Below are 13,581 nucleotides of genomic sequence, written 5' to 3' on the forward strand. Positions count from 1 at the left end.
CTAATGTAGATGTGCTAAATTTAAAAGGGAAGGGAAGAATCAAAGATGACTGCAAAGATCTCTCACCTCGATCACTAAGAAATAAAAGCAACTAGTTTAGTACCCATACTGATCCCAATCCATTTATTTCATTTTTATGTTGTCTTCTGTTTTTTACTTTGCACCATTCCAATTCCCACACCAAAAAGCCCTAGGATTTTATTTAAAGCAAATGACCTGAGGTTGACTGCTACCAGAACATTCCAGCTGAAAGCCCAAGTGCAATAATTAGTGCAGGCTTCCAAGTACCCCCACAGTCAGACCCTCCCTCTCGTTCTCCCCAGCATTAAATATTAAACACCAACATAGAGTGAAACTTTACCTTAGGGCAAACAAAACTTTCTTCATGTAGAAATGAACGGTACATGCATAAGTAATGAACTTACTGGCTTACTTCAATCTTTCATAGGCTATTTTTAGTCTTAATCTAATTTTAATAGTCTAAAAATATTAACACAGTATCTACTACATCACAGTACATTTCTTCATAAAATAATAAAGGACCTATCCAAAGGCTACTAAGATTTACATTTATTTCATCCTGAAAACTCTCTTCTCTTTATGCTGGAGAATATTAGGTTGAGCCTGAATTATTCTATGGAACCTGGTAAGTTCCTGCTCAGTAAGTACTTCTGTTGTTAAATCATATTTTATCCATTTGCACTTTTACACTGGAGGCATTAAAGTTTATTTTTTAAGCCAAAGCTGTTATATAATAAACCATTCTGGAGATAGCAAAGTTTATACATTCATAAAATGTTTCTGAATTGAAAAAGATATATGTTATTATAGAGTTATTACACCTACAAGAGTTGCCAAATATTTGCAATATTTTTGAAACAATAGTAAAGACAGGCATAGACAATAAAAAGCTATCAAATAATTTCTGAGAAAATGAATTGTATTCAGAGGTCTTAAAGAGTTTCCTACAAGAAATTATGGGCTTCGTTCTGTCTCAGGAAAGTATCGAATGTAAAGATAACACTCATTTCTCTATATCAATTTTATGTCAAAATCACTCTAAAGTATCCAGCTCCATTATTTTTCTTTGGTGGGGGAGTTGAGGGAAGTGGTACAAATGTTTGCTAATGCTCATCTACATTTATGTTAGTGTAAATCAAGGACACGTAATAAACCATCAATTTAAATGGATGAGCTTAAATTCACGAACTACAGAGATGCGGGGCCACCGAATTCATATACCAGTGCCGACAGGTTGAATCAGGGCATCCGATGAGGTGAACAGGTCATCCTCCAACGTCGGAAGCTATGTTGGCAGAAGCCACTGCTTATACAAGACCATCTTGTTTCTGGGGGAAACAAGGAAAATTCCAGAGTGGACCAGTAATGCTGCCCTCCTGGACAGTATGGACTGAATTCCACTATAGAATTTTCCCTTCAGCCATCACTAAAAAAAAAAAAAACAAAAAAACAACAACAACAAAAAAGCAACCACCACCAACAAAAAAAACCATTATACTGCCCTCTTCTCTCTTTATACCAAGCAGACTAAAACTACCAATTCATTCTGATTTTTTTTTTTTATAAAAGGGGAGAGGGAATCTTTTTCTTCTTTTGAGCTCGTTGAGCACCATATGGGCAAGACTGAGAAATCATCCTTGAATCTTCCCGCTGTGAGGTTCCTTGTTACCCCTTATTTCTCCTCTCTACCTAAAATAATTGAGAATGTGTCTCCTTTTGTAAACACTATACATCCTTCAGAGACTTGAAGACATGGAGAGTTCAGAGTCATTCTGTGCAATGGGGCAAACATTTATCGAGTGGCTGTATTGCTCACAGGGCCTTAAAATGAAAAATAAATAATATCTGAGCTATTTATAGAAGACAAACATCTGCTATAAACAAAAAAAGTGAAATGGCAGAGGTGTGCCCAAGTACCGCCAAAGACAGCAGGGGAAGCGGAAATGCTCAATTGTGTCTGGTGAATTTTGGATCTGCCGAGATTTCTTAAGGACCCGTAGTGAGGCACATTCTCTGCATCCCTTCCTGATACCTCCCTAACAAAAAAATTCTGTTTATGTCGATACACTTGGTTTAAAACAAATCAAGAGTCTTCCCTAAAGGTAGAAATGTAGAAAATAGGATCTACAGTACACCGGGGCTGGGGCTGGATCGAGGGGCCTTGGAAATGAAGGGAATAGTAGGTTTCCGGTTTCCAGCCTCCATGTCAGCACTCTATACCCTTTCTTTAAGCCATGTGCTTTCTGAGTTAATGTTCACAATATACGGCCAGCATGACAGGGGCCCACTGCCACCCCATCAAAGCCCAGAACTGCAGCCATCACCCCAAATTCCCATACTCGAAGGACGCATCTCTCCTGAAGTTGGCTGACGACAACCTAGACCAATCTTCTTCAAAATCAAAAACGACACTTAATAAACAGATGTGCTGGCTACTAGCCTCTGTTTGCTATTTCAGAGAGCTCGTTAGTCCTGCCCATTGGGGGCTGGTTCACCTTTTGGCTTAGTGGAATACAGCTGTGAAATAGTTGGCACAAGTTGGGGTCACTGTGTATTTCGTCCTTGTATGTAACTTCTAAAGCCACTGAAAGACTTTGCAATTATAAAGTGTTTCCATTTGCCCTTTCTGATTTTATTCTCATGATTTTCAAAAGCAAGCTTATTATTTCAACTTTAAAAAGTAAAAACTAAGCCTCAGAAAGATTAAATTACCGTGTCAAATTTACTCCAATAGTAAATGTTAAAAACATTTGGATGGACTGAGGAGCCCTGACACCCAAGGTCACAAGCTAGTGAGTCACAGACATTTTTGGTTTGGCCCACTTGGTGTTTTTTAAAATAAATATTAAAGTTCTTTTTACATTTTGTAAGTTGGGTTTTTCATATAAAAATACAGATTTCTTGAATCTCTTGGAAAATTGGAACCTGGAAATTACTGGCAATTCTAGGCTAATTCTCTGTGCTAGTAACAGAGTGGGAGATGGGGGCACTTACAGGAGATGAGGGCCAGAGTCAGAACCACTCCACTCCAGATGATCTACTCATCCATCTTATATGCTTGGCCTGTGAAGGCCCTTGACTTCATCACTGCACTGCTAAACCCTATGGCAATGGGAGAAAGCATTAATGATCAGAAGACATAGATCTACAAGTGACAGAGGGTGCCTCGCCTAAAAGATTCAGAGTTTCCGAGGTGGCTCCAGAGTGATCCCACACCCACTCACAGAGACTTCACCCAAATGTCATCTGCCCAACCATGCCACACAACCACCTCATATGTATCTAACTGGTGATAAGAAAAAAAAGGAAAAATCTTCCTCTGAAAAAAGTCTATTTCTTGGTCAAATCATTTTATTGTTATAAACTATTTACATAACTGTAGAAGGGAACAGCCATTCGATTCCAATCATTTTCTCTAGCCCTATTCCTACCTCCCTGTTTTAAAGCAAACAACTTAATCCTCTGGCATCCTACACCTGTTCATTTTCCAATGACTACTTACTTACTTGATGGGTCAAGGTTAAGAGGTCTTGAAAAATTCCCAAAGTCACTTAGATTGCCACTAGTATAACATTTTTAAAAAAATGATGGCCAAGCTAGGGCATTTATCACAGCTTCTATTTTACTAGTTAAAAGGCATTGTTTGAAAAGAAAAAAAGAAAAACTTTAAAGCGCCATTGATTTAAGTGGCAGAGTCAAACTCTTGGTTAGGTTTTATGATTCAATTCCATTTTGGGACTTGAATCTGCCTGTGGAAAACAGATGTTTAGCTGGTAAAAAAATGACATTTTAAAGCTTTATTTCATAAAAATTAAGGCACAGCTATAAACCAGAAGCTTCAAAGAAACCAGCCCATGTAGTTACAATCAGATGAGGGACAACTGGTCTCCCAAATCTCACCTGACGAGCAAGCAGAACTGCAGAAAACACATACCCTGAAATCTGACACTAGAAGACAGTTTTTTGAAAGGTGGAAAGCACACGGGGACTGCCTGGAACAAAAAGTGGACCATCCATGACCTTGAGCAGGGCTGAACAGGCGCAGATCCTGGTCAATTCCTTTATCTTGTATCTGCACACTCTGTTTTTAGCAGAATATCACAACTCTACTGACAAGAAAGAGACAGGCTTAAGAAAAGGAGAAAGGGGCCTCAATGAAGATCATTCAGTCTACGGTCATGCTACCCTGAACAAGCCCGATCCCGTGTGATCTCGGAAGCTAAGCAGGGTCGGGCCTGGTTAGTACTTGCATGGGAGACCACCTAGGAAGACCAGGTGCTGTAGGCATAAAAAATAAAAATTAAAAAAAATAGGGGATTGTAAGCTGACAAGGTCCTTGCAATCTGTGAGGTCAACCAAGGGTTGCCTCGCCTAAAAAAAAAAAAAATCATCCAGATCCACAAGTAACAGCCACTGAATGCTGATCTATGATGCAGGCACATTTCCTAATTAATTTAATTCAATTAATATAGTTTTATTGGGAAGAAAAATAAACCTTTGGGATTTTTTTTCCAATAGACCAAAAGATATTTTTAGACATATTTCATTTATACTTGGGCAAACCACCTATTTTTTTCCTGGCCTCTGTTTCCTGATGTGTGAGATGAAAAGATTTCATTCAGTACCCACTAACTTTCTTTCCAGTCCAGTTATATTTCTACTTAGTTCACACGTTTTAGCAACACCAAAAAGGGGGTTATTTTTTCCTTCCAAACTGTACAGTAGAATATTAAACTTTTCAAATACTCTACAGTTTGGGAGAAAAATACAAGTGTTTTTTTTTTCTATTTTGTATTGATAAAATGTATGAACTAAGTAAAAAATCTAAAAGTATGGCGGTCATTAATTATCCATAGGAAAAAGAGTCCCCAAAGTTAGGGCACAGGGTGGGATGAATAGACAGAGGACAGAGGACATTTAGGGCAGTGAAACTACTCTGGATGATACTGTAATTATGGATACACGCCATTATACATTTTCCCAAACCCACAGAATATATAACACAAAGAGCGAACCTAATGTAAGCTGTGAACTCTGGGTAATGATGTGCCGACGTGGGCTCATCAATTGTAACAAACGTCCCTCTCAGGTGGGGGACGATGACAATGGGGGAGGCTGTGCTCGTGTCGGGGCGCAGGATATATGGGATCTCTCAGAACCATCCTCTTAGTTTTGCTGTGACCTGAAACTGCTCTTAAAATAGCGTTAAAAGAAAAAAGAAAAAAAGAAGTTCCAAAAAGTGATGCTGATGAGCTTCAAAAGTAGTTAAAATTGAGTGTGCCGGTGGTCTCGCGGTGCAACAGAGTTAAAATCGTTGCAAGCATGGCGATACCACACGAAACACATCAGCAGTAAATGCACATCACTCATGAGCACTGTGGCCGTGTGACTCAATGTCTAACTTGAGGGAGAAAGTGGTTCTGCAATACATCTTCTCTGACAACCTTTCTACATGTTTAAATACAACATTTATTGCCAAAGCGATTTGCAAGTTTCCGGGAGAAAGGCAAGTCACTACAGCCCAGTCATCAAAGGCAGGAAATACTGTAGGACACCAATATTAAAAAGTCCTTGCCATTTGACTCTGTTTCTAGAACTGCAAAAAAAGTAGCCATTTGCTTTTTTAAAAATACTTGTAATATCTATTCATTTGAGATTAAATGCATTTTTCAAAAACTTACTTCTTATACAAAACATGGGGCTTATGGGGTTGGAACTAGTGTGTAGGTCCCAAATTCATATTCACATTTAGAAAGCCAAGGTCCCTTTTCTCCCTGAGTGTTTGCTCTGAATCACGTCTCATATAACCACATCTAGCTCAGTGCTGTGCATGTGGTAGTTACTTCAGTTCGCCAAACTGAATGAAATGCTTTATGGACATCCTTGGGGACAATTACTCAACTATTGTTTGGTATTCCAAAACTGGCCTGCCTAAATAAAACAAGAGAAGCCAGTGCTCTTTTGCCAACTGCGCTTATAATTGAAATGCAGGTTGGTCATTTTTATTATGCTCAAGTTTTTTTAAAAAGGTACTGGAGCACAGGATCTGGGAAACCTGCTCAATTTGAGTCTTATTCCCATCCAAACCCTCTCATAATATTAGTTGTGAACTGGACCCCACTCTCTTCTATTGCTAAAACATAAAAATATCCACATCCTGAAGCATTTTACTCCATGTTCACTCTATTTTCAATCTAGGACATGAAAGAGATGTGTATTTTCGAAGACAGATTCCTGTAAAGGGCTTAAGTCTCCATCTTTTCGGTTTTTCTCTTTCTATTAAAAACAACCTTTTTCGAAATGTGGTTACTCTTAAGTGTCAATTTGACTGAGTCATAGGATGTCCAGATATTGGGTCAAACACTATTCTGGATATGTCTGTGAGAGTATTTTGGATGAAATTAACATTTGAATCAATAGACTGAATAAAGCAGACCACCTTCTCTAATGTGGATGGGCCTTGTCCAATCAGTTGAAGGCCAGAACAGAACAAAAAGACTGTTCCTGCAAATAAAAGAGAACTCCTCCTATCCAGCTGCCTTGAGCTGGGACTTCCGTTGTTTCCCGCTTTTGGACTTGAACTGAAACATCAGCTCTTTCTGGATCTTGAGCCTGCTGGGATTCACTGGAACTATACCATTGGCTCCCTTGGGTCTCCAGCTTGCCCACTGCAGGTCTTTGAATCTGTCAGCCTCCATAACCATGTGAGTCAATTCCCCTCTGTATACGTATATATAGTATAATACGTACAAAATACATACACATACACATATATGTATATATTTGTGTATATATATATATATACACACATACACACACAATAGTTCTCCCTGATCTGTGGTGTTACTTTCCATGGTATCAGTTACCAGCGGTCAACCACAATCCCAAAATATTAAATAGAAAATTCCATAAATAAACAATTCATAAGTTTTAAATCATGAGCCATTCTGAGCATTGTGATAAAATTTCGTGTCATCCCGGTCTGTCACGCATGGGATATGAGCATCCCTTTGTCCAGTGTATCCACCCTGAATATGCTGCCCACGCATTGGTCACTTAGTAGCCATTCAGGTTACTAAATCAGTTATTAGAGACAGACTACACTCACAAACTCTTGTTATAGTATATTGTTATAATTCTATTTTATTAGTAGTTATTATTGTTAATCTCTTACTATGCCTCATTTATGAATTAAACTTTATCATAGGTATATATGTGTAGGAAAAAAAAAAAAGTACTATCCACGGTTTCAGGCATCCACTGGGGGTCTTGGAAAATATCCTCCGAGTATCCTACTGGTTCTGTTTCTCTTGGACTTATCAGCCTCCATATTCATCATGTGCAGATAAATAGACAGAAATATAGATACACATACAGTTGACTCTTGGACAATGCAGGGGGTTAAAGGCACCAAACTACCACACAGTCAAAAATTCACATATAACTTTTGACTCTAAAACTTACATTGTTCCTCAGTATCCATGGGGGATTGGTTTCAGGACCCCGCTACATAGATCAAAACTCTGTGGATGCTTAAGCCCTCCATATAAAATGGAGAAGATCAATACATACAGTCAGCTGTCTGTATCCTCAGACTCCCAACCACAGATCAAAAACAGTACAGGTACTTACTGAAATAAATCAATGTATATATGGACACAAACAGTTCAAACTGTGTCGGTCAGGGGTAAACTGTAAACACACACACACACACACACACACACACACACACATACATACATACATACATACATACATACATATATACACCCTATTGGTTCTGTTTCTCTGGAGAACCCTGACTAACACAATACAACATGGAGAGTCGCTAACAAAGACCACATTTTTCATTCTTTTCCTTTTACAAATACTTATAACCATGGACTAAGCTAATTTCACAGAATAAAGATGAAGCTTTCCTTTCATTCGAATATTATCTTTCCTCAGCTTCAAATTTTTACTGTAAAAACATGGTATCATGTTAGAAACAGCCTAGGTTTCAATATATATTTCCATCATGGAAACTTGACAAACTTTTCTTAAGCACAAGCTAATCACTGTTTTATGGCATGGAAAAATCATATCAGAAAGAGAGGGAAATGCAGCCAGCAGCCAATCACTTTAATGGGAAAGGTCATATGCCTTTTTTCTCTCTAAAGTAGGAACATTTATTATTTTTATTACTGTTCTTTTTAGTAGCTGCATACTGGACACATCCATAAATGCTTAGTTTTATTCACTTTTCGAAATTTTATCTTTATTTCAAAAAAAAAAAAAAAGCCATACACAAATACAACATAGCATTTTTCTTATGTGTGAAGAGACTTAAAATGTTCACATTTCTTTTTTTTTTTTTTTTTACAAAGACCATGTAACTGTTACCAGGCCTTTTAATATCAGTGCTGCAAATCACTACTCCAGGAGCCAAAAAGAGCAAACCTTAAAACATCTGAATGTCTTTCAGGCATATTACACACCAAATAGTGATTTCACGCATACAAATCTGGCCAAATGGACTTCGGTGGCTTTAGTCTCATAACCTTTCTACAAGACTAAAGTGACATGATGGCTTGCTCACAGAACAGCTGAGCTGTAAAGAAGACATATTTTCTTTACTGAACTATAGTTCAGGGCTTCTTTGTTTTCATTGTTTTCATTTCTTGCTATAACAGATATTGAGAGTGTTATGCATCTATTATTTATTTATTCAATACATCTCATGAACTCTGGCAATTACGTTTAGGATCTTCTTTGAAAAATCCTAGAGTGAGGTTCACTGAATATATCGGGTGTATACATGCATACATGCACACTCAGGTATTCTTGACGTCATAATTGTCTTACCTACTAGACTGAGGCTGAAAAGTATTTTAAAAAGCTAGACCCAGAATTTAAGAATGATTGTTTATACCAAAATGGCAAAAAAAAAAAAAAAACTGTTCTGTTGTTTTGCATTCCTATGACAAAAAATGCACATTGTAACCTTTTTGTATAATGGAGAAAAGAGGGAAATAACGCTGGAATCTCATGACACATTTGCCAAGAACGTTTTGGTAGTTAGACTACTTTATCCCAAGTTTTAAAAAAGACAAGTTAGTCGGTAAATAAGCGATTCAATATATATCAGAAAGAATGAGAATTGCAAAAACAAACAAAAACAAACAAACAAACAAAAAAACACTTACAATTCATCTGTTAAGCATGCTAACCAGGACGAAAGGTTTCCATGGCTCCCTCTAAAAGGGCTTCCTAAGAATTTATATATTTGCGATGTTGAGATGGACATTTTAAAACATGATGAGACACTCATACACAGAACGACAGGATATAACCACCCACTTTTAAATATATAGAAAGTAAAGGCACAACGCTGGGACTTGTCATATTTCAAGAGAATTTTAGCCCAGAACTTCATTTTATGATGCATCGAGCTTTCCCAAGCTCAAATAATTCCCTGAGTACCTTAGATTCATTTTCCACAAGCAAGGAAGGATCAATTTTTAAAGTGCAACATTCTGCTTGCCAAAACATCAGCCAGTCAGGAATGTTCGAAGGGGCAAGTTCAAGTGGAGACTTCTGATTCCGTACGGGAAACTGGAGCACACTCTCTTCAGGCAAGCTCCAGAAGCCAAGAGCGTAAAGGAAAGGGGGGATGACATCCTATAAATAAAACTTGGCTTCTTCGAGGGTTGTTTCCAATAGGAGAGTGAGAAATCCTTGCAATAAACAGCTAGAATCTCCTTACAGTGTTCCTTTATTGTTAAAGAGCCTTTAGCAACTCCCGTTGTCACGGCCAACACGAACTCAGCAAAGGTCAGAAGGCATTCCCTAAGAATAGTTTGGCACAGAAAATAAATGAGAGGCTGGTTTCTGCTTCCCACACAGGGCCTGGTGCATAAACAGCAGAGCACAATTAATACAATGAAATATGTGTCCAGGCCCCGCCTCTGTTGTTCTCTTTTCTACGATGAAGTTCTACTTGGTCAAGTAAATATTACCCCAACTCTGTGCCATGCACTACGCTAGGTACTGAAGAAGCAAAGTCGAATAAACCATTCTCAGTAAAAAAAAAAAAAAAACACTTGGCATTTTTAGAAAACCCAGCAGTCCCATCCCTAGGAATCTATACCTGGGAGATACCTCTGTACCCGCTGCAGCCGAAGACACATAAAGCACTGTCCATAATGGCCTCAAAATGAAATAACCAATGTCATCAGCAGGAGACTAGGTAAATAAGTTGTGCTATTTTCCCTAACCATCCTCCTTTTTAATGCTGAAAATCATCCCTGAATGCCAGGCTCCCTAACCGCTTTCATGCCTTACTTTTCTGCACAATGATTATTATGAATAACACCTCATTACGAAGAGTATAACAATTTATTTTGTTTAGCATCTGCGTCTTCACCTGGAACTTAAGCTCCACAAGGACAAGGATTTTGATTGTGTTTTATTTACTGCTGTGTCTGTCCATGGAGCCTAGAACTGTATGTGGCACATGGAAAGAATTAAATAAATATATGTGGAAGGCGGGGCGGGGGGGAGGGAGAGAGGGAGGGAGGAAAGAAGACAAACAGGCAAGAAATTGCTAAAAACAGTACAAATGAAATAACTATATAGTTACAGGCTTCAACCTCGGCAATCCTGACTTTAATCAGATTGAAAAAAAAGCAACCTATCAAAGAATACACACAATACGTTCCATTCGCATTACCTTCCAGACATGCAAAATTAGTATTAAGATATGTACCATTTACAGTAGAAAAACTGTAAAGAGAATAACAGAGGTGTGATAAACATAAAATCAGGATGTAGACGACCTGGAGGGGACGATGGCATTGCAGAGGGCACAGAGAGGACTTGAATGGGCTACTAACATCGCTTAATTGGGCTGTGCGTTTGCAGTGTCTTATTATTTCCCAGGCTGTGTGTGTGTAGTAAACATGCTTATGAATTTCATAATTAATATAAAAACATCAAGTCATTTAAGTAGCCTACTATCTGGTAAGAAAGTTGAACTTGACAAGATATAAATTCCAGAGGGAAGGAGGTCTTAGGCAGAAGAGCAAGCATGAGCTATGGGGAGCCCAGGTGGCTGGCTGGTCAGACTAGAACCATTGGTAATTCTAAATGCTTTCCTCTACAGTGGTTGAGGGAGTTGGTCTCCAACGGTCACTTGATTTACGTATTTTTTAATCTATAGTTCATTGGCTACTATCGATTATCAAGATAAGCATTTTAAATGATGGTTAATATTTTAAAGTAGAAATATCACTCAGCTTAAGCAGAATTTGGAAAGCTGAAGCAAGAACCAGAGGAAACGTTTAATTAGGTATTAATAAGGTCATTTGGTAGGTGCTATTAAGAATCGGCTGCCTCAGCTGCGTGAACTAATTTCTTCTACTTCATGTTCACTCATTATTCATTTAGAAACTATTCCTGAGTAGCAGCATTGCACAGATATCTGCCAGGTACACAGGATGTTACCTGTAATATCTGTAAGCTGTCTCCAGTGAGCTTACAAGCCAGTGTCAGTGTTAAGACATGTACATGACGGTCATACCGTACGTGTGGGTGCCAGAGATACCCTTAGACAATGAAAGCGACTGGTGATGGGTTCTGCATGAAGTCGCAAGAGGGGACGAGCAGTTGGTTCTCACGCGAAGAACAAAAGCAATGCTCACTGCTGAATGCTGATCATCAGTTCTAATTCTTGCCATTGATTTAAATAGCAACCATTCACGCCTCCACGTGTTTTGATGTCGAGGGAGTAATATACATGTGGCAAACCTTTCCAATCTTTGCCCTAACTCTACTCGTCTTCCTTTCTTTTTTCTCTTTGACTGATATTTTGCTTCATCAAACACTAAGTATATTTTGACCAATTAGGAACTTGGCAAAATAACTCTATGTCTCTTGCTCACAGGATATATAGAAAACTATCTCATAGAATAATGAAAAGGATCTTCTACAAGAGATTCCTGGATTGATTTTAGCGAATATTACTTAGGGCAAGTCACTTGAGTTCTGTGATGCCATTTTTTCATTTCTAAATTAAAGAAGTTAGACTACATATCCAGGGACCTTTTAAGAAACACACGTAGATACACACGTGCACATCTATATATACATAGATAGATGACATCGTTCACTGTCAGCTCCATGACTCTGTAGTCTTCAGGTGGTTGTATTATCGATACATGACCCATCATTCTTACACTATCTCACCTTAGATTAAACTAAATGGCAATAGGTAGGTAGATTCAACTGATTCAGACATGTGTCTTCTCTTGACAACCATTCATGTCTTCCTAATGGGTTCTCAACTTCCATCTTCTGTTTTATCTTCCTATGTATTCTCCTTCCCTAAACACAACTTGCTTCTTATATAATGTCCAAACAAACAGACATACCACTACTACAACTACTATTAATAATGGCTCACATCAATGGAGTACTATTTGCCAGGCGCTATCCTAAGTCCTTTACCTGCATTAACTAATTCACTTCCGGTAACAATCCACGGGAATCCTGCATAGAGGACCCAGGACCTGAATCCAGCTAGCCCAGCTTCAGGTCTAACCTACCATTCTAAATGCCATAACTGTGGATGCTTTCCTACTTACACGCACTTGATTTATGTCTGAGACTCAAAAGAGTGAAAAAGCAACCTCAATGTCATAGAAGGGAGAAAATAGTTCTCTACAAAATGCATCGGTCTTGGACAACATTCAACGTGGGTGTAATTCCTCACTCCTGGCTTCACCTACAAGGAGGTGCCATTGATTGAATACTGATGAATGGCTCCAGGTTACTGAGGAGCCTCGGGTTTATTTTTGGAATTCAGATGCAGGCAATGGCTATTTCCATTTTCATTCCTTTGGGCCTGGAGAACTGGGTACTTAGAAACCACATATACCATTGAGAGTCAAACCCAGCCTGGCACCTGTGTGATTCCATTGGCAGGCTCCCTTTGGCCTGGCAGCAATAAATAACAGGGCATGAGCCAGAATCCATGGTCTGCTTTCTGAAGGGAAGTGAAGATTTATTGTCTTGGAAAGCAAAGGAAAAACCAGTCCAACCTCTTCTGGCTCCTGAAGGGAGCCGCTGAAGTCCTGCAACCCGCAACTGATGCTGTTAATGAGGTCGTCAGGACAGTCCCCGATGCATTTCTTCCCTTTTCTTTTCCTCTTTCTTTTCTTTTCCTTGTTCATTTTAAAAATTATAGATGTATAAAATACATAATTTTATATATATGTGTAATTTATATTTTTTTAAATTTTGGTAAAATATATATCATGAAAGTTCCCATATATTATATATATATATACATCTCTTATTGGTTCTGTTTCTCTGGAGAACCCTGACTGATACACGTAGAGAGTATGCTTTACTTTTATATCAAGAAAAATGGCATCTCTCCTTCCTTGGGTACTGCTGTGAGTCTGTCCATCTGGCCTCCTCTGCTAACCAACCCCAGTACTGCTCAAGCACCAGTAGAGAGCTCTTGTCTTGGGGCTGTGACCAGCTCTGACCAATGGACTGGAATGAGAGGGGGAAGGC

At 38.6% G+C, this 13,581-nt stretch overlaps 1 protein-coding gene and 1 non-coding gene across 2 annotated transcripts in view; one reads left to right on the plus strand and one right to left on the minus strand.

Annotated features, from left to right (window-relative positions):
• The window catches only part of FBXL7 (F-box and leucine rich repeat protein 7), a 339,122-nt gene that overhangs the window by 282,689 nt on the left and 42,852 nt on the right, over window positions 1–13,581 (minus strand). The gene's annotated exons all lie outside the window — the stretch shown is intronic.
• LOC112475882 lies at window positions 4,190–4,308 on the plus strand. The gene has a single exon (XR_003044909.1). It is a non-coding gene; the product is annotated as a 5S ribosomal RNA (ribosomal RNA).

The sequence above is a fragment of the Pteropus alecto genome, unplaced genomic scaffold (assembly GCF_000325575.1).
Source record: "Pteropus alecto unplaced genomic scaffold, ASM32557v1 scaffold152, whole genome shotgun sequence".
Taxonomy (NCBI): domain Eukaryota; kingdom Metazoa; phylum Chordata; class Mammalia; order Chiroptera; family Pteropodidae; genus Pteropus; species Pteropus alecto.